This window comes from Corythoichthys intestinalis, chromosome 6, assembly GCF_030265065.1.
Source record: "Corythoichthys intestinalis isolate RoL2023-P3 chromosome 6, ASM3026506v1, whole genome shotgun sequence".
NCBI classification, from domain to species: Eukaryota; Metazoa; Chordata; class Actinopteri; order Syngnathiformes; family Syngnathidae; genus Corythoichthys; species Corythoichthys intestinalis.
In genome coordinates, this window is record NC_080400.1 from 9,555,290 (window position 1) to 9,583,033 (window position 27,744).

A 27,744-nucleotide genomic window follows, 5' to 3' on the forward strand; every position below is an offset into this window, starting at 1 on the left:
AATTTGGTTATATTGTTCTACGTAAAGAACGTCAGCCAAGGTCGGCCCCCCACATTTTTACCACATCAAATCTGGCCCCCTTTGCAAAAAGTTTGGACACCCATGCCCTACAGGAACCACGTGACCACCTGCGGCAACATCAAAGAGTGTCGCGACTCTCTTTATACGGCTCTGGCCCAGGGAAAAGGGTGAAGAGTTGTATGTCACCACATAAAAAATGTTTTGTTTTGTATTACACCATCCCTTGTACTGTAGGCAAACTGCAGCTTTTTGAACATGTAAAAAGGTCGTCCACCCGATTGCATGCCTGAGCGGTTCACTGTCCGACAAAGCCAAGGCACCCCTGCCCTGCAAACACTCAAGATGCTAATTGGAGCAATCCAACCCTGTGGTTTTACGAGTGTAAATGGGAATGACTAATGAGGACCTCAATCCTCACAAAAGATATGCTGATTAGGGTCAGATGACCAATTTCTGGATACAAAAGGGATTTGTATCAATTTATCCACCCTTGGTAGTTCTAGTAAGCGAGGAAACAAACACTTCAAGCGCTTGTTATCAGCCGGAATTGACGAGAGACGAGCGTCTCGATAATCTAGCTCAGGGGTTTTCAACCCAGTCCTCAAGGCACACTGTGGGTCCTGGTTTTTGTTCCAGCCGATCCAGCAGAGACAGTTGAACCAATGAGGCTTCTGCTAAAACAAGCCACACCTGACTGCAATCAACTGATTGCACTTGTAAAACACCAGATTGGGGAAAAAGTGTTGTCATCTTGTTTGGTAAGAATGAAATCCTGCACCCACAGTGTGCCTTAGTGGAATAGGTTGGGAACCCCTGATCTAGCTAATACATGTCGGAACAGACGAGGGTCGATCTGGATTCGCTTTGGGAGAAATGCTGCGTTGTTGTCGGGTAAATTGAGTTTGAAAATAGAATCAAAGTGCGGAGAGGCGTCAAATAGAGTCATCGTCACCTGATTGACTCTGACTGGATATTGGGCTGTGTTAAGCGAGGTGAAGAAACACTGATGCTTATGCTTAATCTTTCCATTTTTTTTTTTTAGCCCTCTGAAAACGCAGCCAAGTAATTACTCTGTCGGCCTAATTAAATTAATTTTGGGAGTGCTGATGAATGACTCCATCAGCTGCGAAAGACTGCAGTTATTTTGTGAGTTAATAATGTGGAAAGCAAATCGTTTCCTTAGATTTTTAATACAAATTTAGCAGCTATTAGGTTAAAGTGCCCGTGACACGAAAACGCATGTTTATTTCATAATACACGCAGTATTTTATGCTCCTGTGTTAGGTTTTGTGTTGGTTTTCTCCTAGTCCCTGTGATTGCACATTGATTTCACCTGTTGTGGCTCCTAGTGTATCCTCCAATATGCATCCTCCTGTGCTCACCTGTTCCTCGTTGTGTCGTTACCCCTCGTCTCTTTGTGTATAAAAGCTCCCAGTTTCTTTTCACTCCGTCATTGTCTATGTCAATGTTGATGTCGAAGTCCTGTCCAAGCCCTCGTGTATTAGTTCCTCCGATAAAGTAAGTTTTGTTTGAACCTTGCATTTTTGATCCCCAGTACTTTTGGTTGTACTTTGTGCTTTTGTTAATTATTATTAAAACGTTTTTTGAGTTCACCGCCACCTGCCTTGCTGCCTAAAAGGACCGCTTAGATGTGTGTGGAGGCAATCGCTATATTTATTTAGTTTTTTTAATCTCGCGTGTTGAGGTGGTTGCAGCTCAACGTTGCATTCGTAGGAAGAATTGACGGAGAATAAGTTGTCTTTTAGCGAAAACTCGGCGTATTTTAATTTCCATTGACATGCGGATACATCCTCTCTCATTGCTGTCTTCACAGGCAATCCCACAAATCAAAGTCATCAAAGTCAAACACAAAGAAGTAATAAATGTAGCACTTTAGACAATTAAGTCCCATCCTGCCATCTTGTGGCGAAAAGATAATATGTCAATATTAACAAGCAATAGGAACATTATTTCAACATCAACTGAGGACACATTTATGAATACAAAACATTTCCTCCACCATTTCTCTCAACACCCCCACTTGTTCTCATGTTGATGGACAACCAAATGAACTTTTAAATTTCAAATTCCAAAAATAACACTGTAAAACTTCTTCAATTTTAACTTTGTTACAGGTTTTGTCATGACATCAGCTATCATGTCATCCGTTGTCAATCAGGTAGCACTCCGTATCTTATCTTTTTAGTGCGACTCCACTTCACCTGATACCATCTGCCAACTCGACGCTGTGGTTCCCTGGTTTGAACATCTTCTGGAAGCTTTTGAATTTGGTCTCGCCAGTGATGATATGAGATGTCGCTCCCGTGTCCACCATCAGACCTCGTTCCCGGATGCTGTGTGTATCCTGCCGCCTGGTGTCGGGCTGTTCATCTCTCACCTTGAATGCGAAGTCAGGATCTCCATCTTCAGCAATTTTTCTCGCTCCGTCCGGTCTTTCCTTGCGTCTGCAAGTGGCGTCTTTGTGCGTGTCAGTTTTACAACGACTACACCATGTCTTTTGTCGACATGATTTTGCACGGTGGCCTTTGATCCCATATTTGAAGCACACCAACTCTGTGTCGTCTTTGATCCGGTCACGAGCGTTTGCTTTTGTGGTTTGCTTTGAAGCTCTTGCTTTGGTCTTCATCACTCTGTCGCTTGTTTCTGCTGCATTTAACTTTTCCGTTTCTTCAAAACTTCGGGGTTTGGTTTTGAATTCTGCAAATGTCATGTTCTCATCGGTATGCGCCACATGTATTGTAAATGGCGTGTAACTTTCTGGCAGCCCCTTCAAGACCATTGCGATAAGTAGACCATCTGCCATTGTTTCACCTGCATTTCGCAATGCTGTGATGGCGGTCTCAGCTCTTATTATGTAGTCCACTATGCTTTCTTCGGTTCCCTTTTGAAGAGATGTTAGCATGGTGTACAAATTTATAATCCTGGGTTTTCCCTTCCCAGCATAATATTCTCAATATTTTCAGAGCTTTTCCGTCATTTGGCGCATCTCTCATTATTAACGAGAGGCGTTTATCATCAAGAAATTTTAACATTTCAGCATACGCGTCTGCATTTTTCATTTCATCATTTTCTCTCTCGGCTTCAGTGTTTGGTCCTACCAGCACTGTGTTCTTTAGCCCGATTAGATGAAAATGTCCCAACATTTTAGTTTCCCAGAGTTCATATTTAGCTTCATCTCCGTCAAATGCCAGTCAAGGTAACCTACTTGTTCCTCAAGGATCCATGTTGCCTGTTAGCTTTTTCCGCTAATCAGCAGTCCGTGAGCACGCTGTCCTTCGCGACCTTCTACACGGTGGAAACTGACTTTACCTTCGAATGACTCCTGGGCCCATAACCTGTTGAGGTGGTTGCAGCTCAAGATTGCATTCGTAGGAAGAATTGACGGAGAATAAGTTGTCTTTTAGCCAAAACTCGGCGTATTTTAATTTCCATTGACATGCGGATACATCCTCTCTCATTGCTGTCTTCACAGGCAATCCCACAAATCAAAGTCATCAAACACAAAGAAGTAATAAATGTAGCACTTTAGACAATTAAGTCCCATCCTGCCATCTTGTGGCGAAAAGATAATATGTCAATATTAACAAGCAATAGGAACATTATTTCAACATCAACTGAGGACACATTTATGAATACAAAACATTTCCTCCACCATTTCTCTCAACACCGCGCCATGAAAAGGAGTGACTTCCGGCAACAGGCTTGAGTTGAGAAAGAGGGCGCTGTGACGTGTACGGAGGAAGGAGCCCTCTTCACTATACAGCCGTACTGTTGTATGAGGACTAAGGATTCAGCTGATTTTGCGGATTAATATGTTTATTTTTCGCATCACGCCAGCCATACGGCTGCAATAAAATCTTGCTGTAGGAGGGAGAGGCTCGTGCGCCTTTTTGGGGTGTCAAAATATTCCCATTCACCGGTGGATATTGGCCAAAACAAGCCCTTATACTGTGGGACCATGGGACTTACGAGGAAGTGAGTAAATATCGTGTTTTGTATTATGTCAAATACTGGGATCATTTTAATATGTTGGTGGCTTGCATTTTGTGACATGCTCCTTGTACCATGTGAAATGTTCCAGGCTAGTTGTGTGTGATTTTCCGCTTTGAAGACTTTGAAACATCACTCAGTTCGGATTAGCATGTCGGCTAGCTGTCACGCCTCTTGGTTTGTTTACATTCTCCGAAGCCGGGGAAGGGAAATGACATACCCCGATTTAGGTGGCATAAGATATCGTTCGGGAGGTGCGACAGTAAAGGTGAAGTCGACAGTTTTGACCATTATGGAGTAATTTTGCCATGTCGTCTTGAATAAATGGAGTTTTATTATTTCATATTCCATTTAGCACAAGACTGTTATTTGTCATGACCATGCCATTTATTTAGCTATTGGGGAAAAATACTTGGATAAAAAGAATATCCTGTAAAAATATTAGAGTAGAGAGACTGAAACAGTGACATTTTGCGACTCTCTTTGTCGTGTTTTCCTCGTTGTGAATAATTCCCCCTCAATGGGCTGCATACTAAATCAGATGAAATCGTGACTTCGCTGACGTCATCCACCTGTTGGGTACGCTAGAGCCCTATAATGGTAGGCGTGGCTAACCGGCAGATTAAAAGACTAATTTCTCGTCATCTGCGCTTTGCTAAATTGTTGTATATAGTCGAATCGTCTCAAAATATGATTCTAATTCACATAATAATCCTATTTAAGACTTTTTTTCTCGTGTCATACGCACTTTAAGGAAATCTGATTTTCTTTGGAGCTTTGGCTGTCGAAGTGAACTTTCCTTTTTTGGAATAGAGTTTGATCATGTTTCAGTGCTATTGACGGCGATAGACGTCGAATCCATTTTTGACTGGGAAGGGGTGAATCAACACTTAACATTCACTGCCACTGAAACATGAGCATTCAAAGCCAGTCCTTCCAATTTAATTTTGTTCTTTTAAGATACCAAAATACAAATACCACAACTACAACAACAACAACAAAAAATAATCGTGTTAATGTTTCGATGAATACTTTGAGATTCACTTGTTCAGTGATCCCTGCCCTCCCAGTTCAAATGGATTAGATGTAAATTGCTATCAATTGCAGTTATTGACCAAAATACAATTAATCGAAATTAATCACAGAAAAAAAGTTTTTTCACTGTTGTTTTTTTTTTTTTTTTTTTTAATTTTACTGTTAATTGTCGCCCTCAACTTTGAAAGCGGGTCTGTACCCCTACACGCAAGCACTTGAAAAGTAGAGTGAGCCATGCTATTGAAAATGTAGATAAGTGAATTGTGCCATTTTCTTTTCATTAATGGTCCATCTTCAGCCTATTACTGCTTTTGTCTTTTGTTAGGCCAATCCCATTATTAAATATAGAAGACGTAGGGCTTTAAGCACTGTTAAAAAGGACACAAAGAGGGCATTAAAGCCGTCTTACTGTCAGTTTGGGAAATGTTCTCGTCAATTGCGTTCTTTTTATTCCGTTGTGGCCACTCCAACATGCCTTGCATTCACATTAAAAATAAAAAAAATGGGGGGATGTTCTTTGAAATATTTTTTTTTTTCCAACTCTCTGTTTTTCTGAGTAATTTATTTTTGGGACTGTTTTTTGAATTATTTTTTTTTCAACCCTCTGTTTTTCTGAGTAATTTATTTTTGAGGTTGTTTTTTTTTTAATTATTTTTTTTTCTCAACTTCCTTTTTCAAAATAATTAATTTTTTGGTTCGTCTTTTGAATTATTTTTTTTTTTCCAACTTTGTGTTTTTTAAAATAATTTATTTTTTGGGTTGTTTTTTTTTTTTTCCCTTAATTTCTTTTATTCCAACCTTGTTTTTCAAAATAATTAATTTTCGGGTTTGTTTTTTGAAATAGTTTTTTTTCCCATCTTTGTTTTTCAAAATAATTTATTTTTGGGTTTGTTTTTGAATTATTTTTTTTTCCAACTTTGTTTTTCAAAGTAATTTATTTTTGGGGTTGTTTTTTTAATTAATTTGTTTAATTCCAATGTTGTTTTTCAAAATAATTAATTTTCGTGTTTGTTTTTTGAAATATTTTCTTTCCCCAACTTTGTTTTTCAAAATAATTTATTTTTGGGTTCATTTTTGGAATATTTTTTTTTTCCTGAGCTTGGCTACTGAGGAAAAAAATATTTATTCAAAATTCAAGCACACTGATAGCATTTACCAGTGCGAAAGAATGGAATGTAAACAGATTTAGAACACTGACTTCGCCTTTCCAACATTATTCAAAACAATTCTTATTTAAAAAAAAAAAAAAATGTCTAGCATTATTATTATAGTATACTACTATATATAAGTTATTCTTAGTGTAAAATCTGAATTCTGTAGTATGTGGTATTAACTCCAGAAATTTGTTATTTATATGACAAACGTGATGTGCTTTTATTTTGAAATATTCACCGGAAGTAAGTTCGGTAAACCGCTAACAACTTTACACTCCGCAAAAAGCATTTTTTTGTCATTGCTTGTGGTGTCACAAATATTTTTTTTTTTTTTTTTTTTTTCCGTTTGCAAATGCTGTTAACCAGCGATTTTTCATGTTTGATGTGTCACCTTTTAACTTCAAGTTTGCGTTTTGGAAAAGACTGCCAATGTTTTATTGCAGGCTAAAGTAAGTTGTCTTTTTTCCCCATTAGTCTCAGTGGAGCAATGCTAACATTTACAGTGTTCAATATAGATGTGTTCCCTTATTTTGTATGTGGGAACTGTAATTCTACGGTGTGTTGTTGACCAATAAACATCTGGACACTTGGGGTGCAGCGGTTGAGTTAGCCCACGGTTCGGTTTGAACCTCGGTTTTTGGATCACTGTTTCGGTTCGGTTTGTGTTTTGCATTTTTATTTATTTATTTATTTTTTTAAACTGCCTTTTTTTTTGCTTTTGAGAATATAAAATAAACACTTAAAATGTAAACATTTTCGACTGTTAAAATGCGTCTTAGCTCTTTGGCTAGTGTAGTGACTGACTACTGAAATACACACACAGTAGTAAAAAATTTACTTGGCAAAATAACTGGTGTTACCTTTCACGTTTTTTTTCTTCATTTTAAAAAACAAAACAAAACAAAAAAAAAACATAGTAACCTTTGCTATGTTTGGAGGTCATTTAATGTTGTGAATCAACCGTTAAAGTTGATAAAATTGCTACTGTTTTTGCATTAGTTCCCTTCTGTCTACTTTCGACATGTGAAAATTTTAAAACTGTTTCATCCTTTAAAGATAGACTGAAGTCAAGATTTTTCCGATTTAGGAGTATTTTAGATAAAAAGTTACTCAGGTTCGCTAGGAATGTTCACTACAACAGAGCCTTTCTGAGAAGTTGACTGCTCTAAAATGGCGGCTGTTTACTAATGCTAACGAGTCTGTCATTTCGCATGTAGTTCTATATGCATGAGATTTGTAGGCTGTCAGTAAATATTGGAGCCACCTAGCCTAGCATCGCGTTTGCTACAGCGTCACAACAAACACTCTTCCCTCTCTGTGTCTCTGACTTTTCTCTAACGCGCATTGTCTCTTTGCTGAAATGTTATAGTGGACCGTCACAGTTTGGTAGTAGCACTCTGTAGCACGGGACGTCCAACTATCAGTGGTCAGGGCGAAACTATGTACTTTAGCGAAATCATCTTCGATGGCTTTGCGTGCCTTTTAATAAATGTCGGGGATTACGTTGTTGGAGAAATATGTCCGCGAGGGAACAGTTTAACGCAGGTCAAGCGTTGCAAATAAATTAACGAAGCCCGCCGTATGTTTTCACTGGTGTCATCTTTGGGGTTGTCCTGCTCTGAGAAAGTGATATTTGTGGGTGATGCCGGCTGAGGTGCCGAAGTCATGTTATAAGTGTTGCCATTAGCATAGGGAACAAGCGCTGAGCAATGCTTGCAAATTGTTTTAATTTTTTTTTCCCAATATTTTCTCTCCCTCCGCATTGTAGTCCACGGGGAAACCGAAATGTTGCCACACCGCAGATTTGAAAGAAGCCGGTGCTTCCTCAAAATTCAGTCTCTCCACTCCTCCGCTAGCCATAGCTTTTTGTTTTCTTTCTTGTTTCACTTTCACTTCGCTCGTAAGCGAGAGAGGACGTTACTCGGCTTGTATTACACAGGTGCTTGACAGCGATCGGATATTTACTTGCGGGGGCGGGAATTTCTCCATAGCTCTGCTTCACGTCACACACATTCACACAGAGCTCGACCAATTAATTCCACAAGCGTTCGGATGAAATTAATTTCAAAACCGAAAAGGCGCGGTTCATAAAGGCGTATTGAACCGTACAGGGCGAACCGTACGGTTCAGTTTTGAACCGCAAACCGTTGCACCCCTACTGGACACAACAACTGGTGTCATCTACACGCACGCACGCGGTGATAAAACGCAGCCGTGAAAATTACCGCCCTAAATTTTATTTACCTTGCGATAAATGGACTCATTGCATATCGCAACAGGCATAGCAACTTCAATAAAATATGTCGTTAGTTAGTTAGATGGACTTATGACCCCCACCCTAAAAAAAATTCTCCTCGGATCTACACAATTCATGTAGGTCACCCTTTTTGACTTCAAAACGGCAAATATTGCCAAAAGGTGAGTGATTTTCATGCCTGCATTCATGCACGCCATGTTCATAATTTTCTATCATTTCCTTTTTAATTTCAATGATAAGTGTCACCTTTTTCCTTTTTTTTTTTTTTAACTACCTGCACTATGCAGCACTTTCTTGGGTCCCATGTTGATTTCTCTCACAAGAAAATCTCTGTGCGTCCGTCTGGCGGGAAAACAATGAATTTGCAATGCTGTCATAAATCGTCGTATTTCAAGCATGTCATATGTCGAAACAAACGACGAGTCAAATTTTACTTCAGATATCGAAAAGAATCGTATGTCGAGGTACCACTGCATATTGTTGTATTTTGCCTACATTAAAAAGATACTAGGACATCCCACTAAATAGACAACTGTTTATTAAGAAATGTTCACATTTTTCTCCTTTAAATTGATCTTGTTCATGTCTAATTCATAATTCTTGTTTTTATTGTGGATTGACAGCTTCATAATTGGAGAATTGGATGATGCTTCGCTATCTTTATATATTCCAGCCTATGGTGACAGGATTGCCACAAGAAGTTTCCGTACCATGAAAAAGGGAAGAGGTGGAGTTGATCCAAAAAGACGTTCTCTTTTCCAAAAACTAGCAAACAAAATGAGCAACAAAGAGTGTGATCGAGGTTTAGGAGAGGGGGATACAGAGCAAGCAAGAAATACAGGCATGTGTCTAAGAAAAAATAAGAATGCCTGTAAGTCAACCAGGCCCGGATCTAGGTTTACCCACCAGAGTGGGCACTAAGAATTCTTGAGGGGGCACCCCCAATGCAGGCATTTTTTTAACCTCTGCATTTCTCCGGGCTTGGGACCGGTGCATGTATGACACTGGTTTGTGTCCTGTTGAGGCTGCATTAATTTTGGGGGGTTTATTTATTTATTTTTTTTATTTTCATTCATCTATCTACTTATTCCAGCAGTTGGCGTGACGTCATGTCGCATAGCAACGTGTCACCATTTTGAGATGGGGTAGAGTAAACACCCGTAGACAAACGTCTGAAATTCACATATTTCAACTGTGTTTTGCATCTTTTTTTCATAAAAACGTCTTGAACATGACTTACTACTATCACGAGTCGCTGCTGACAGACGCGAGGAGGCGATACAACTTAAAATTAGCGTGTATTGGCCTGCAAATCTGCCCATACAAAGTCGCAGCTGATAGCAGGATAAACAATCCAAAGGTAATGCCTGCAGTGGAGTTCGGAAACATCTACAACTACCTCATAAAGTCACCCAGTAAGTTGACCATTATCAGCTACGTGGAATATGTACTGTGTGGAAGTAAGAAAACTGGTAGTATATACGCAGTGATTATTTCTGGCGTAACCGGTAATTCGCCTCCAAGCGTTATTTAGACGTGAACACGTCGCGGCAAAATAACCAATTCCCACCAGGCCAATAATATACCGATTGACTAATCAGAGAAGTTCACGGCAAAAGAAAAATCACGCTTTGCGAGTTGTTTAGTTCCAGTAATAATATCCACTGCCTAGTCTATTAAATCCTAGCAGCTAATTGGGGATTAAAAAAAAATCGATTAAACATCGATTACATACCAGTAATAAAATGTAGGCTGCAAACTTAAATGTGCCTGGATTTAGGTTCCCACTAGTGAGAATGGTCCACGGAACCGTCTTCTTTTACTGTTCCCAGCTCTCTGTTCCTCGATACAGAGAGCTGGGACCACAGTAACAAAGGCTACTATGAGTAACACAATGCGCCGTCAGGGACTCAAATCCTGCACTGCCAGACGTGTCCCCCTGCTGAAGCCAGTACACATCCAGGCCCGTCTGCAGTTTGCTAGAGAGCATTTGGATGATCCAGAAGAGGACTGGGAGAATTTGTTAAGGTCAGATGAAACCAAAATAGGACCCTTTGTTAGAAACACAGGTTCTCGTGTTTGGAGGAGAAAGAATACCGAATTGCATCCGAAGAACACCATACCCACTGTGAAGCATGGGGGTGGAAACATCATGCTTTGGGGCTGTTTTTCTGCAAAGGGACCAGGACGACTGATCTGTGTAAAGGAAAGAATGAATGGGGCCATGTATCAAGAGATTTTGAGTGAAAATCTCCTTCCATCAGCAAGGGCATTGAAGATGAGATGTGGATGGGTCTTTCAGCATGACAATGATCCCAAACACACAGCCAGGGCAACAAAGGAGTGGATTCGTAAGAAGCATTTCAAGATCCTGGAGTGGACAAGCCAGTCTCCAGATCTCAACCCCATAGAAAATCTGTGGGGGGAGTTGAAAGTCCTCATTGCCCAACGACAGCCCCAAAACATCACTGCTCTAGAGGAGATCTGCATGGAGGAATGGGCCAAAGTACCAGCAACAGTGTGTGAAAAGCTTGTGATTGCCAACAAAGGGTACATAACAAAGTATTGAGATGAACTTTTGGTATTGACCAAATACCCTTTCCCCCCCCATGATTTGCAAATAAATTCTTTAAAAATCAAACAAAGTCATTTTCTGTTTTTTTTTTTTTCCACATTCTGTCTCTCATGGTTGAGGTTTACCCATGTTGACAATGACAGGCCTCTCTAATATTTTCAAGTGGGAGAACTTGCAGAATTAGTGGTTGACTAAATACTTATTTGCCCCACTTTACCCATCGCAGATTCAGTCTTCCCAGCCTGGTGCAGGTCTACAATTTTGTCTCTGGTGTCCTTCGACAGCTCTTATGTCTTGGCCATAGTGGAGTGTGACTGACTGAGTTTGTGGACAGGTGTCTTTTATACCGATAATGAGTTAAAACAGGTGCCATTAATACAAGTAATGAGTGGAGCCTCGTTAGACCTCGTTAGAAGAAGTTAGACCTCAGCCAGAAATCTTGCTTGTTTGTTGGTGACCAAATACTTATTTTCCACTCTAGTTTGGAAATAAATTCTTTAAAAATCAAACAATGGGATTTTCTGTTTTTTTTTTCCACATTCTGTCTCTCATGGTTGAGGTTTACCCATGTTGACAATTACAGGCCTCTCTAATATTTTCAAGTAGGAGAACTTGCACATTTGGTGGTTGACTAAATACTTATTTGCCCCACTGTAATACTCAAGTAATGACTAACATTGTGAGTAACTGCTTAATTTAAACAATGGTATTTTTTTTCTCTCAGCACAAACTTATCTAAATTAACTGAAGTCGTAATGATACTATACAATAGCCCAATACATAACCACATTAAGCCAAAGAAATAGAAAAAAAATCATTGAATTCCAGCAGGAGAGAGAAAAAAAGACAGAAATTAAGCATCAGTTGTCCAAAGAGCATGAGTGACCTCTAGTGGAGATAATAGTTCCTTGTTTGAATAGTGAATATTGTCCTCCCTTCATAGTTACTATTATGAAATTAAAAGGATCATATCTCCTGTTTTCCGTGGTCAATCGGTGCCAAATAAAAACAGGGAGAGGGGTTTAAATCCGCACTTTCGATTCAAGTCAAATACTTCATTCTTATACGGTGCTTTAAAGACGCCATGTGAATGAACAGGCTGGCGTCATCATCGAACAGCAAGCTTGCGTCAGATTGCTGTAATGTAGTCATGTGATTATTGTTGCGATGTCTCATTGGTGAAATTGGTAGAGCTACTCTTCGCATAGCTGGCAAAAAAAAATATATATATATATATATATAAATGAGAAATAATGTAACAACTCTTGTGTTGCCCAAAGTAGAGGAGTAAGAGTAGCGTTTTTTTCTTCACAAATCTACTCAAGTAAAAGCAAAAATATATTGCTTTTAAAACTACTCTTAGAAGGACATTTTTCTCAAAAAGTTACTCAAGTAAATGTAACGGAGTACATGTAATACATTACTACCCACCGCTGATTACAATTAACTCATTTGCTCCCAAAAACGTTGATACGTTCTATTTTTGTTTCAGTGTCCCAAAGACGTATTTATACGTCTTTTATGTTTTTTTTTTTTTCACAAAACACATCTCTAGGTTCTGATTCAACTTAGCTCCAAAGCACAAAGCTGAAAATCCATTTTAAAGCAATAAAAGTGGCCACTGGAGGGTAGTAGCACATTTGGTAAGACCCCCAACCCGATTCAACGGAACTAACGGCAGGCCGCACGGCCGGGGCGCAGGCGGAAGACGACCGAATAGACGTCCAGGGTGTCAGGTGGCGGACGACTGAGCAGAACAACCGGGAGGACGCCCATGATGCCAGGCGCTGGACGACCGTGTAGAACGACCGGGACCACCTGTGCAGCGGACGATGCCGATGAGTCCGTGCTGGAAAGAGTTAAAAAAATCCATCTTTATGAGACAGCAGGCGATGAGGGAAAAGTTTACCCTGGCCGTGGCGGCCACAACAGCGTCATCTCTCAGTTTAATGTAAATAAATTGTTACTTTCGTATCAAAAGCTCTATTTGTCTTGTTGTTTTTGTTATTTTGTAAAAGAGAAACGTTATTCAGATGTTTGTGATGTAACTAAAGCAAAAATAAGCTATGTTATGTTAGGTTTGAAATGTATGCATTTACAAAAACTCAATTTCTCAGTTTTTTTTTTTTCATCAGAAATTGGAAAATTGCTCAAACTAAGCTATTTTCTAATGCTGATTTCTAATGAATGGAAAAAGATATGAACTTTTTTCCTGCTGAAAGAAGAGAGTAATCGTTCTTTTGGTGGGTTTCATGTTTATACTGTATAGCAAGAGAACAGAATTTTCTGTGGGCCTTGCAAAATCAGTCAAAATCCAGTAAAACGGGCGGGAGTGAATTTACTGTTTGTCGTCCCCCCAACTTTGAAAGCGGATCTCTGCCCCTGCACTCAAGCACTTAGTACAGTGAGCCATGCTATTGAAAATGAAGATGAGTGAATTGCGTCATTATCTCTTCATAAACAGGTCATCCACGGCCTTGTGTTGCTTCAGTCCTTTGTTAGGCAGATCCCGTTTTTAAATTTAGAAGATGTACGGCTTTCAGCAATAATAAAAGACACAGGATGATAAAAGCCGGCTTAGGGTTAGTTTGGAGAAAATGTTCTCGCCGATTGCGTTATTTTTAATGGCCACTTCAACATGCTTCTGCATCAGACAAATAAACATCATTTTAAAAAATATAAAAATAAAATAAAAAACTTAGACCAAAACTAGGGATGGGAATCGAAATCCGATTCCAATTCGGAACCGGTTCCGAGTGTTTCGAGGCCTCGACATCACAATGAAAAAGCCTTAACGATCCCTTTAACGATTCCTAAAGACGCGTATTGCGTCGTGACGTGTGTTGTTGTCCAGATGCATCAAACTAGCATGGCGCCAAGAACCACTCGCTCCAAAGTTTGACTACATGGAAAGAGTGTGAAAATGAAAGGTTACCAAGGGTAAGCACGAGCATTGCAGCCATAAACATAACAATGACAGCACGTAGGTTCAAACGCTTGAAAGTGTGTCTTCACTTCATGAGGAAAAATTACAACAAAGCGACTTGCAGTCATTGCAAGGTGGAGATAACTGCATCGGGAGGGAATACGACTGCGCTGTCCCCAATAACAAACAGGTTTGCATCAACGTAAATCAGCGATGATTAGCTGCTAATAACAGTAATAATGGTTAGCATTCGTTCGCTAGCATTAGCACATCGTTCAAACCACTACACAACTGGATTTAAGTGTCCGATCGCGAGTGGAAACACAACAACACAAAAGATGATACATACAGGCGTTGCCTCTGTAGATATTAACACTGACAAAGAATGTAGGCTCGTAGAAGTGTTTCCCTCTCTCACTAACTCGCTCACTCATATGGATGCGGCATTTCTTCTTTGGGTGTAAGCGCGCTCTTCTTCATGTGAGCGCGTTCTCCTTCGCGTGAGGAAGCGCAAGGGCGCCCCCACTTGAGCGTGTAAGCGCCACAAAAACGAAAAGGCATGCAATTCAATGTAATGGTAAAATAATACACCTTGACCCAAACTGCGGCCCGCGGCCCAAATACGGCCCGCCTCCACATTTGGTCCGGCCATTTTGAATTTTTTTTTTTTCTCAATCGTGTTATTTATTTCCTGGCCTTTTCCTTGAAGAATTCAGAGAGGGTTATTTGGTTATTATCTATTTAATTAATAGAGTTTTTATTATTTATTTATTATTATTATTATTATAAAGAATCCAGAAAGGGTTATTTGATTGTGGCTTTCTGAAAAACAATAACTTTTTAGATTTATGCACTTCTGCAATCGTCACACTTTTTCTGTTACAAACTGACCCCGGCCCCTCATCAGAGAAGGGAAAAGTTACGTGGCCCTCACAGTAAAAAGTTTGGGGGCCCCTGCTTAACACATATTGCCAAAGGCAGAACAACAACCTATCTGCCAATATATACCAATATTTTTTATTTCTATTACATAAATGTTTCAGTAAAATGTTACACATTCTTGTGTATTTGCCACTTATTGCCACAGTTAACATTGAAGCTTTGGGCGTCTTTTGATCTCGTTGTGAGTTTGTAAGGTGACTTCTGATTAAACAAACTCGATGCCAATCAAAACGTTTGTTCTTCTTTTTCCCCAAATTAGAATCGATAAGAGAATTGATAAAGAATTGAATCGTTAAGCAATATCGATAATGGAATCGGAATCGTAAAAATCCTATCAATTCCCATCCCTAACCAAAACTAAACTAAACTGACCACTTAGGCATATTCAATTAGGTGTCAGCACCCTCTTGTGGTGCATACACTTCTTAACCCCTATTTAAATGAATGAAGGGATGGCGTCAAAATCTGCTCAAGCCTTCTTCAGTAGTTTCGTGAAAAAAAAAAAAAAAAAAATTCAAACAGGTAACCTTAACATCCAAGTTTTCCGAACGAAAATAGTATAATTTTAAAAAAAATAACATCTTTAGCTTGATGTAGCATAACAAAAAATTGACACTATTTAGTAAAACCTGCAAAGTAAAACACTAGTAAATCTTGTGTCGTCATTTGAGGATTTTGGGATGAACAATTTTGATTGGGTGAAGAAGTTTGCGAATTCTGGAATTAGTTAATTTGACGCATAGTTCTAACTCGTCTTTCAAGTGTCAAATTTGCTTGTTTGTGTGAACAATTAAACTAGGGAATATTAGGAAATTCTTGAAATAAATAAATAAAAGGTTTTTGACCATATCCATTAGCTAATTAGCTAACAGGCTAAATAGCGACACCATATGCAAACTATGTCTCTGCTATAAAGTTGGACTCAATTTGATCATTTTGCCTTTACTGGGAAAATTCAATTGTCCGAAGCAGAACAAAACTTTGCGGGCGTGTTTTTAAAATTTGCCAGTGTGTTTTTGAAATTGCTGTTTTTTTTGTTTTTTTTTTTTAGTTTGCCATTTTTGATTTGCCGGTGTGTTTTTGAAATTGCTGTTGTGTTATGTGATTCGTCATTGTGTTTTGGAATTTGCCGTTGTCTTTTTTGATTGGCAGTTGTGTATTATAAATTTATAATATATAATTATAATATATATAACATATAATTTGCCGAATCTCGTCTTCAGACTTGACCAGAATATGTCTGTGCAGACAAACAAATGATCCCTTTTACAGCGCATATCAATTCCAACAGTAGCCTATGTCCCACTCAAACCAAATCCAGTGGGAATGAAAACAATTGTGCTAGCTTTTGATTTTTAGGAGAAACACTTTTTGTTTGAAGCTAAAATATTGAGTGTTGGCCATATTGAGCATTCTGGTGCCAAGCAGCGCATATACTGTATACGTATATAGGAATGGGAATCGAAATCCAATTCCGAACTGGTTCCTAGTGTTTTGAAGCCTCGACACCACAATGAAAAAGCCTTAACGATCCCTTTAACGATTCCTAGACTCGTATTGCGTCGTCACGTCACGTGACGTGTCTTGTTGTCCAGACGCATCAAACTTGGATGGCGCCAAGAACCAGTCGCTCCAAAGTTTGGTAACATTTCACCAGGAAAGTGGGTGAAAATGAAAGGTTACGATGGTTTAGCATGAGCATTGCAGCCGTAAACATAGCAATGACAGCGTAGGTTCAAACGCTCCAAAGTGTGTCTTCACGAGGAAAAATTACAACAAAGCGACTTGCAGTCATTGCAAGGTGGAGATAACTGCATCGGGAGGGAATACGACTGCATTGTCCTCACCGAGACGCAAAGGCTCAGTCCTGGCTACACAGTGAGTTAAACACCTAAATGACGATGCAGAAGATGTTGGTATAATATGCTGACTTTATTCAGCCTACGTTATGACACCATCACTTGAAGAGTGAAACTAAAAATAGAAATGAAACAAATCAATTTCGTCCCCAATAACAAATAGGTTCGCATCAACGTAAATCAGCGATAATTAGCTGCTAATACTGTAATAACCCAAACGGTTAGCATGTGTTTGCTAGCATAAGCACATCGTCAAACCACTACACAACTGGATTTAAGTGTCCGATCGCGAGTGGAAACACACAACAACAACACAAGATACATAAAGGCGTTGCCTCTAGATATTTTACAAACATTAACAAAGAACGTGGGCTCGTAGCAGTGTTTCCCTCGCTCACTAACTCGCTCACTCGCTTGGATGCTTTGTAGCTGCACTTCTTCTTCGCGTGTAAGTGCGCTCTTCTTCACGTGAGCGTGTTCTTCGCGTGAGTAAGCGCAAGGGCGCCCCCACTTGAGTGTGAAAGCGCACTAAAAACTAAAAGGCATGCATTTCAATATACCAGTAATGGTAATTAATACACTTTAACCAGGGCCGGCCCAGGCCATTTGGGGGCACTAAGCAAAATAACACAAAGGGGCCCATATTTTTGGCCCACCATTTCGTCACAATGTACTGTGAAACCCATACATGCAATCCAACCCATACGTCCATATTTTGTATATTAATCTGATTTTTTGCACTGCATACTTCAAACTTCTCACCCCAAATGATTTGTCAGTACTTACAGTAGAAAGCGCCAAACCTTTTTCTAAAAGACGAAAGAAAGAAGTTAAGGAAGAACTTTTATTTTTTTTAAGCTTGTAATCAAGTATCAAAACTTAGAAAAGTCAAATAAAGCAAACTGTAGTAAACAAAATAGAATATAAATTAAACAATTGCCAGATTGGGGGCCCCCAAGTGGTCAGGGGCCCTAAGCCGCTGCATGGTCTACGTATAGGCTGGGCCGGCCCTGACTTTAACCATAAGCGGATTTTAAAGGGGGGCCAGGTCCCCTCTGGTGGCCGAAAACTGTCATTGCATGTAATTGACTTTCCTTTATGTATAAAAGTAAAGCAACAAAACTGCAACAAAAAAGAATGAAATGAACAAAAAAATATATTTTTATAATGGGTCAAAATTATATTTCGAGCACCTTAGGTCGTCGTTTGCTTTGCATATAAATTTCAACAACAAAAAAATAAAATTAGAAAAAAAAAAAATTATGATTTTTTTTCTTTGATTGAAAAAAAAATAAATATATATATATATATATATATATATATATATATATATATATATATATATATATTTTTTTTTTTTTTTTTTTTTGATTGAAGCAACTTTTTGGGGGGGATTGAATGATTTAGACACAAATGTCCTAACATATAAATGATTGCTTCAATCAAAGAAAACTTTTCAATGAAAAATTAAGTGTTCAAATGCAAAATTTTCAATCTCAAATATTTTTTCGCATTCAAAAATTTTTTTTGATTAAATTTTTTTTTTTTTTTTTTTGATTCAAGTGGTTTTCTTTTTCAAAGCTGACTGAGTGGAAAGAAAAATAGCTTTCACATGCATTTTTTTTTTTTAGTTTTTTTAAATTTCAAATTTATTTTTTGCATTCAAACACATTTTTGATTGAAGCGACATTTTTTTGGTTGAAAAATATATTCTGATTGAAGCAACTTTTTTTGATTGAATAATAATAAAGACACAAATCTACCTCCATATGGCTCCACCCAGGGGATACAATTTTTGACTGTGGTAACTTCATTGACACGACTTCGGCGGGCGTACCATATTCAATGGATGACGATCTTGGCGAAAAGTATTGCCTAAGCAGCCTGATTTAGAATTCCCTTCAAGAATGATGAGACATACAAAACGGTCATCGTCAACTTATTATTATAAATATTCTTGTAAGTTAATTTTATTGCTAACACTGCGTTTCGGGGTCATCAACATGTTTTGCCCCCGCTGCCCCAAAAGTCAAACTCCGGCTATGACTTTAACACATATTGCCAAAGGCAGAACAACGACCTTTATGCCAATATATACCTTTTTTTTTTTATTTTAATTTCTATTAGAAAAATGTTTCAGTAAAATGTTACACAATCTTGTGTATTTGCCACTTATTTCCACAGTTAACATTGAGACCTTGGGCCTCTTTTGACCTTTTTGTGAGTTTGTAAGATTGTGACTTCTGATTAAACAAACTCGATGCCAATCAAAACGTTTGTTCTTTTTTTTTCTTCTCCAAATTAGAATCGGTAAGAGAATTGATAAAGAATCAAATCATCAAGCAATATTGATAAAGGAATCGGAATCGTAAAAATCGTATCAATTCCCATCCCTATACATATATATATTTTATATTATGATAAACCCACTCTCCTCATATGCGCACATCTTTTATCACAAGACGGTTTCATGTACAAAAACCTAGTTTTGTAATGAAACTTAGGAGGTCTAACTAATCTCAAATTGCAAAGAAAGATGCATTGCATAAAAAAGGAAGGTTAATATTGGCAAGACTGCTGTTCCGGTCTGAAATTTGACGCAGGCGCCGATCACCGCGTCGCTGTCAAGAAGGTTGATTGGCCAAAACTAATTGGACGGTCGGCGGAGGCCATTAGTGTCCAGTTCGGGGTGACTGCTTCTCAGTTCTGCGTGAACTTCAAATGTCATCCGCCTCCCAATTACAGCCTAAATAGCAATTTACCTCAGTTAATTACCTCAATTATTATTCAATGGAATGCCAAAAAGACTCCCACTCCATTGGTTCCGGCTTTAATTTACACATCACGCCTCATAATCTGGTCAAATATGGACGTCCTGCGTCAGAGGCCACCTTCACATCTGCGTATTCCCGCAGGGGGAGTCATGACTGCTTTGAGGGTCTTGATATGAGACGCGGATTTAGGAGGATTTTCGCTGAGATCTATGAAGATTGTCTAATCAAAGAATAGCACAATTGGGTGATTCTCATGAAGCTAAGCTAAAGTATGTCTGAAGATTTTAGGGATATAGTCATGAAAACCTGAAATAGTTCATTTTTAGTTGAAAGATGGTTATGTCTATTATGTGGCCCAGTCCGCGATTTGTTATCGAAATGTTGTATGGTTGGTTTATTAAAAATTATTTCAGGGCCGTAATTAATTCATACTTTAATGCGTCCATAAAAAGCTTTTTTTTTTACCCCATTCCATATATATTTAATTTCATTTTTTTTAAATTATACATTTGTTTTAAATGATATAATTTAGCCGATTATGATAAAATGTAATGGTTTCTTACAATATTGATGGAAAATTTAGTCCAAGCATGCAGCTTTGATTACTGTTACACTGTGTTTAATTTTTTTGTGTGTTTAAAAATAATTTTAATTTTTCGTCTTTGTTTTTACATTAAAAATATGAATAAATTAGGTAAAAGGAATTCGTTAAATCAGAAAACTAGATTGTATGAAAAATGAAAATGGACTACTCTTTCTTTTTTAATTAAAAGACAAAAATAATTGGACCTATAGTGGTGGTTCAAGTTCATTGAGTCCCCTGTATTTATTTATTTATTTAAAATTAAATTAAATACACATAAAATAATGATAATAATAAAAAAAAATAATAGTTTCTTTTTTTTTCATTTTTAATTTATAAATTTATAAAACTATACATTTTTTATTAAATGATGAAAAAAAAATAGTGCATTTTCCTTTTTTTTTTTTTTTTTTTTTAAATGTATTTTTCATGATCACAGTGTTTAAAAGAAAAAAACAATTGGCCTATATTGATATTGGTAATAGGAGGATAAAATGTATATGGCGGAAAACACAGACAAAACTGACAAATAAGTTTCTGCTCTTGCACTCCTCTAAAAGAAACTGCAGTATTTTAAGCCAAAAGAACTGTTGTGTTCGATAGAACAATATGTCTATATGATGCCATAGCAGATTCATGGCCCATTAAGCCCCCGAACTATTTTTAATTTGTCCGTTTTACCCTGAAATCCCCCGTTTACAGACGTCGCGCAACCGCTTTTGTTTCAACCCAGCCATAAAACGAAGGTAATTAATTATATTTATTATTCAAAATGTCATTTTCGAATACTTAATTGATGTCTAATATTTAGTTTAAAAGAAAAAGACTTTTAAAAATTATTCACTCGCATATTTTCAACTTTTAAACAAATTACGTCACAATGAAAAATTTGGCGTCTATTGCTTTATTGTATATTTTTTGTTGCTGTCGCATTTCCCCCGATATGGTAGATGATAAATAATCGATCCATACAAAGAAAAATTGAAAAATAATGTTTAAAAGGGTAACTATCTGAAAAAGAAAATCTCAACCACTCCTTGTTGTCTGCGATTTCTGCATCGCGACCCTTGTTATATCATTATGTTTCACCCATAAAATCCCCCCAAAAACTGGCCGTGGCCATTCACAGCTGTGTCTTGACACTCGGTTATACATGCTACATGGAGTTTTTGGATCGAAACAAGTTAAGTACGCGATAACATCTCGTTAAAATCGTGGCATCTTTAATTCTGCTCTCGCGTGCTCTCGCCTCCAGTTAGGGTTTTGCGGTTTATAATAATAATTATTTTTTTAAATGCCTTCCTGTTCAAAATTTTTTTCCCCCAGAAAATTGAGATTTTAAGCTTTCCAATGATGCATGACACACGCATATAGGACAATATTGAAATTTGGCCAAATTCTCAGAGCGGAACCTTAAGACGCATGAGTGTTTTCCACCATATATTTGTTCAAAATATGTGTTCAGAAATATACTGCATGTTGTCCACTTCAGTGGACACATGGTTAATAATAAATTTCTATAGACAGTGATACCTCTACATATGAATTTAATTCGTTGCAGGACAGGGTTTGTATGTCGAGTGGGATTTTCCCATAAAATACATTATAATTCGATTAATTCGTTCCACAGCCCAAGAACCTATGTCAAATCCTTAATAAACACTGCAGGTACAATTACAAATAGCAATTACACATTGCAAAACAAATAAATTATAAATACAAAGAAAAAATAATGATAATAATAATGTAATTAATTGGGTTCTAATGTGGCAGTTGTGTTTTGCATGCTGCTCCTGAACGCACCGTGTGACTGACGAGAGAGTGAGAGAGGTGTGGAATAGTTTTTTACATTCTCTTTTCATGTTGTTGTTAGCGGCGGACAGTAGCCATGCTGCGTTGCACAAGTTCTGAAATAAATGATTAAAACCTGAAAAAACTGGCGACTTCCTTGCCGATGTTACAATAATAATAATAAAAAGGCCTGAAAACAGGACTAAACGGGCCCTCACAGTTTGGTGCAACTCGGACTTCATGCAAACTCGTACGGTAGGCAGGTCAGGGTGGTGGCAGATCGTCCCCCTCTAATCATCTCATGAGAACCTAGCATGCTTGAAAGTCGCTTCTTTTTTAAAGGGTTTACACCCCTAGGAGGAAAAAAACCCTATTGGAAAGAGTACTACAAAAAAGGAGGCGCTACTGAGCAGTGCAGCCACACCTTTATTCAAAACCAATTCAACCAAGTGTGCCTGATTTCATGGCTCTATAAGTTGCCTAAGTCCATGGAAAAATCTGATTTCTTTTAAAGGCGAACCACAGACAGAGATGTGGACATGGGCCTTAAAATGTAGTATTCGAATAGGTCTTGTAACTATAATGACTAGCCTGAAAAAAACTGCACATGTATAAGCGAAATTAGTGACTTTCTGTTGCCAGTAGTTGGCGCTGCAGAGTTCATGCAAATGACCCTTACAGGACCCTTTAAGGGTATGATTCTCGCCAAGTACGGGAAGTATGGCGCAGATATGTTGTGTGGCGTCCAAGTTAGAACTGGTCCAAATTTGTGGCAAGACAAAATGGCGGTGATCTTTTTAAATTTCCTGTTTGGACCTCTCTGCTTCGACAAAACCTCAATATTTTTCATCAGGCACCTCAACACATGTCTTAAGGCTCCCCTGAAACAGGTTTGAGGTCATTTGATTTTTTTCCCCTGCGGAAGGAGCCTGTCTCGTAAAAAAGGCAGTTTCGTGTTCCCAGCAGGGGGCACCTGGCCTAATGGGTAATATTTCAGTTCATTTATGTTCAGCCTGGGATACCTTACATACTTGCCAGGTATGAAAAAAATAATAACCTTGTATCAGGGAATTATTAGTCATTTACTGAATTTGGCGTGTTGCCTAAAAAATGGCCGACTTTGGCATCTCGCCCAGGTCAGGCTCATGAGTGAAAAGATATCATATGTCTCATGAACAATCTTACCAATTTTGAGGAGGATCCAACTAACTCCGTAAGCGCCAAGGTCTCAAATTTGCGCCTTGTAAATCGATAAAAATTTTCTCATTCAATCCAAAACACCCGATTTTATGGTTGGTTTGGAACATTATTGCAAGAGACTTTTTGGAGCAGTTTTACACAAGGTATCGACTCCCCAAATTTAATTGCTCTACGCTGAAAAAACCTAATACGAGAGGCCTTTTTAAAAACTACTTTCTGTCGCCACTAGTTGGCGCTGTAGTGTCGATGCAAATGACCTCCACAGGACCCTTCAGGGTACGACTTTCAACAAGCACGAGAAGTTTGGCGCAGATATGTTGAATATCTGCCAAGTTATGACTGTTCAAAATTAGTGGCGAGACAAAATGGCAATGGTCCTTTTCAATTTCCTGTTTGGACCCCTCCGCTTCAACAAATATTTCATATTCCAACAGTGGTGTTACCAGGATGCCAGGTGTGGGTGGGCATTAGTCATACCTGGGGGGGGGCAAAAAAAAAAAAAAAAAAAAAGATACAATGCTCAAGTAGGTTGAAATCAAGCATAGGGCTACTGCACCTTAAAACATGTTTTGTTTTCTCCTTGAGATAACTGTTGTGATTTGGTCTAAACAAATAAAAGTTGATTTTATCCACATCCATAACTGAACAGTATGGACATGCAGGTGACAATGTTTTTTTAGGTAACCTATTGTAGTTCCTCGGTTTTATTATTATTAATATACAGTAGTTATCCTTTGCTCCGCAGCCACTTTGAGCTCAATTTGACCCCCTTAGAATGCTTCAAAATGCACCAAAATCGGCAGGTAGGTCAAGACAGGTGCAATCTTTGATACCGTGTACAGACAAATTCCAAATACACTATGTAGCGCCCCCTAGCAGTCATTCTTTGCACTGCCGACACCCTATTTTGACCCCCTCAGAATGCTTCAAAACTCACCAAACTCAACAGCCAGGTGAACACTGGTGAAAACTTTGATAAAATGTAAAAAACAAAACAAAAACCAAAAAACTAAATATGCGTAAATGTGTGTAGCGCCCACTAGGAACAAAACCAACATTTCATTTCATTTCATTTTTTTTAAGGTGAAAAAGGAGGTAACAACATAAAGGTTTAAACTTAGAACACATCAGTACTAAGTACTATGAATGGGATACCATACTCGGTAACGCCCCTGTATTCCAAGCAGATATTATCTTTCCCTAGATGTTACTGTATATCTTTTTATTATATCACTGTTGCTCTTCAGCCACAGAAGTATTACCAGGATATGCCAATTGTAGTCGACACAGACGGCAGGTTGTCAGCTATCACAGAGGATATTTACTTGTTACATCAACTGACCACTGAATTGACCCCAATAGAGTATATCAGCACTCATGAGATTTCTATGCAGTTAACCCTGTGCTTCTCAATTATTTTCTGTTACGCCCCCCCAAGGAAGACGTAAATGTTTCGCGCCCCCCCAAACTCTGTAAATAGTATCATTTGTCTATAATATTACTATTAAAAGTACGCCTCTGCCTCACATTGTATTCTTTTTTTTTTCTATTAGAGAAAATAATAGATCAACTTATAAAGTATAACTCATTGTTTTGTTTGTAACAGAAAAGACTTAATGCGCATCAATTTGCCTGAATTTAAAAAAAAAAGTCACATCCAAACTGTAAAAATACACTCAAGGTACATTTTTGACCATTTGATAATGAAAAATAAAATCAGTAAATAATAACAAATTCAAATTGATTAGAAACATTAACTCATGAGGACAATATGCCAAAAAATTTGATCGAAAAAACAAAGCTGAATAGAAGAAAAAAAAAGTGTCTTTGGACAGAAGGACAGTTTTATTTTCGCTGCTCACTGCTCCCAGTATCACCTCCAGTTTGCAATGATGTGGGGTTATTTTGCACTGAGCATGCTAACAGTGCTCACTGGTTTACTGATATAACACTGACAAAGCGGGACAATTGTTGGCAATATTCGGCACGTTTTCGCTGAAAAACAACCAAGCGGCTTATCAATGAGATTGGGGTCTAATGTCTTTAAGTGGCGTCTTCATTGATTTGGCTTCCAGCTGTCCGCGATAATCATTTTTAGACACAGTAAACAGTGGTCTTTCCTCGTCTACCACTGTATTAAATGTCAAAGCCAAAAGGCAAACGGCCCGAAAAAGCGCATTCTCGGCGGCCGAGGGAGAACCGTGGTTGAGGGCAGTCGTCGTGACGATCCCAAGCCGAAAATGGCACCTCTCGGGCAGACACGTGAGAATCGGAGAAGACAGTGGGTCGCTGCGTGAGTCCGGCCGGAAAACGGCTTTCGAAAACGGCGCACAGCTCTCCAGCTCTTCATGAGTCTCTTCCGTGTGCTCTTGCTTACTTCAAAAATACTGCGCGCACTTTGAAAATGAGAGCGCCACTGCCACCCACTGAGTGGATGTGCAAGTACACTTTATTCTAGTACGGCAAAAAAAAAGAAAAGAAAAAAAAGCATGTTCCCCGAGGTCACACGCGCCACCCCTGGCGTCGCTCTGTGCCCCCCTGGGGGGGCGCGCCCCACTATTTGAGAAGTACTGAGTTAACCCACAGAAACCAGTTCATTAAAGAGAAGTACGTTTGAGTAGTCGCCCACTGTAGTGACCACTATGGACCAGAGGGTTATGGGAGTTGTGTATCCATCACTATTTTGATTACTCGTTGCAAAAAGAAATCTAAGTCAATTTGCCAAAGCTATCGAGATAGTCCTTTCCGTTTGCTATCCGGTGACTGCTATGATCTAGCGCGATGCATTAACAAGCATAATAATGCTCCTCACTTCATTTATTGCTGTGGCATTTCAGCTCGGGGAAAAATCATCAGTGAGCATTCACCCGCGAGGGAATTGTAATTTCTACTTTAAATGCATGCGGCTTGTTGTCAGCTAGCGTAAAGTAGTCTCTCTCGCTTTCACAACAAACTTCGACGCAGACATCAGGAAATTTGTCTTTGTACCGTGGCTGGCCGGGCCCTGATCTCGGGGGGCGGAACTCTCTGCTCCTTTTCAGTAAAGAGTGCAGCGTGGCACAAATCAACTCGGTGGTTATTGACATATTGGAGTGCTCACAGCCAACTCGACTGACCCGATTGGATTCTGTGCATGGGCCGAGAATAGACATGCACAATGGGTCTTAACAGGGAAAGAAAATATGATACTTTTCTTTAATCTACTTTTTGGACTCTTATAACAAGGTCATGTACTGATTACTTGGTGTGGTATTATATGACTGCAGCTAATGGACTCTGATTAGAATATAACAGTTACGATTCCATTGCTACTTCTCGCTCTGATTCTCATGTATTTTATTGATGACATTACAGTGATCCCCCACTTTTTCGCGGTTAATGGGGACTAGAACCCCCTGGAAAAAGTGAAAAACTGCAAATTAGGATTTAATTACAGTGCCTGCGTAACGCATTTGGGAACACCTCCTGGATGTCGTGTTCATAGGCGGATCTACTATTCAGAAGAAGTAGACGATCGCCTTAGGCCCCCAACCAGTAGGGGGCCCCCAACCAGCTGCCCTTGCCCCAGCGAGCAACGGCTTGGGCCACCGGAGCCAGCAGCACCCCCACCTATTCGTCATGTATAATTATGTCAGCAGACCAAACAAACAAATAACAAAACAAAAAAGAAAGCCATTTGAATGCTGCATTTATATTATTTCCCCCCCCACACACATGACTACAATGGACCGTTCCACGACGACGACGGACAGAGTATCAGTCGCTTAGCTTAATTTAGCGCCGTTTAGCATTGCTTAGCTCCGCTTAGCTGTTTGTCAGCTTCGCTTAGCTCTCCCGCGGTTTTCATGCCACTAAGCTCGCTATTTTTACAGCTCACTTGCTACTTTGCACATCGGCTATCGTTTATTTCGAACACATGAGCGAACGTGCTCTCCATGAGAGCCAAAGTGCCAGTGCAGTGAGGGAGAAGTTGAGAAGAACAGGCCTCTATAGACCCTACGTCACAAAATGACGTGTCGCTGTATCCGGCCGCCATATTGTCCATCATTTTTTAGCCCTATTCTCAATGGTTTCAATTAGTCGTGCAATTTATAGAGCAATTTATGGAAGGCCCGGTGTTATCTGACGCTGTAAACTCATTGGATGCGTTGCAAAAAAGGTGTTATGTGGAAAAGCTTCAGTTTATCCATTCGCCAGATCCATATTTGATGCCTAAATCGATGTTTTTCGACCCGCTGTCTCCGCCGTCTCTGCCTGACATCTGCTACCCTGATATTCTTGTCCACACAAAATCAGCCTATTCTCACGAAAGTTTGAAAAACTTTAAGAGCTTGGAGGCTTATAAATACTTCGTTGCTGGTTGGGGGAAACAGGTCCTCGTCCACGAAAATTCGGCAGGAATCTATCTTGTGCTCGGGAAGGTGAGTTACGAAAATTTCAATTCAAAATCTTTTGTTCTTGCTAACATCCACTGTCAAGTCTAATGTATTTCATGTCATTTGTCAATGGAGCTAGGGCTTTTAATGTTTATATGGTTTAGCGATAGCACTCTCACTACATACATATATAATATGTAATAAATATGAAGTGCGATAGCACTACTCCAGCTTGTCCCT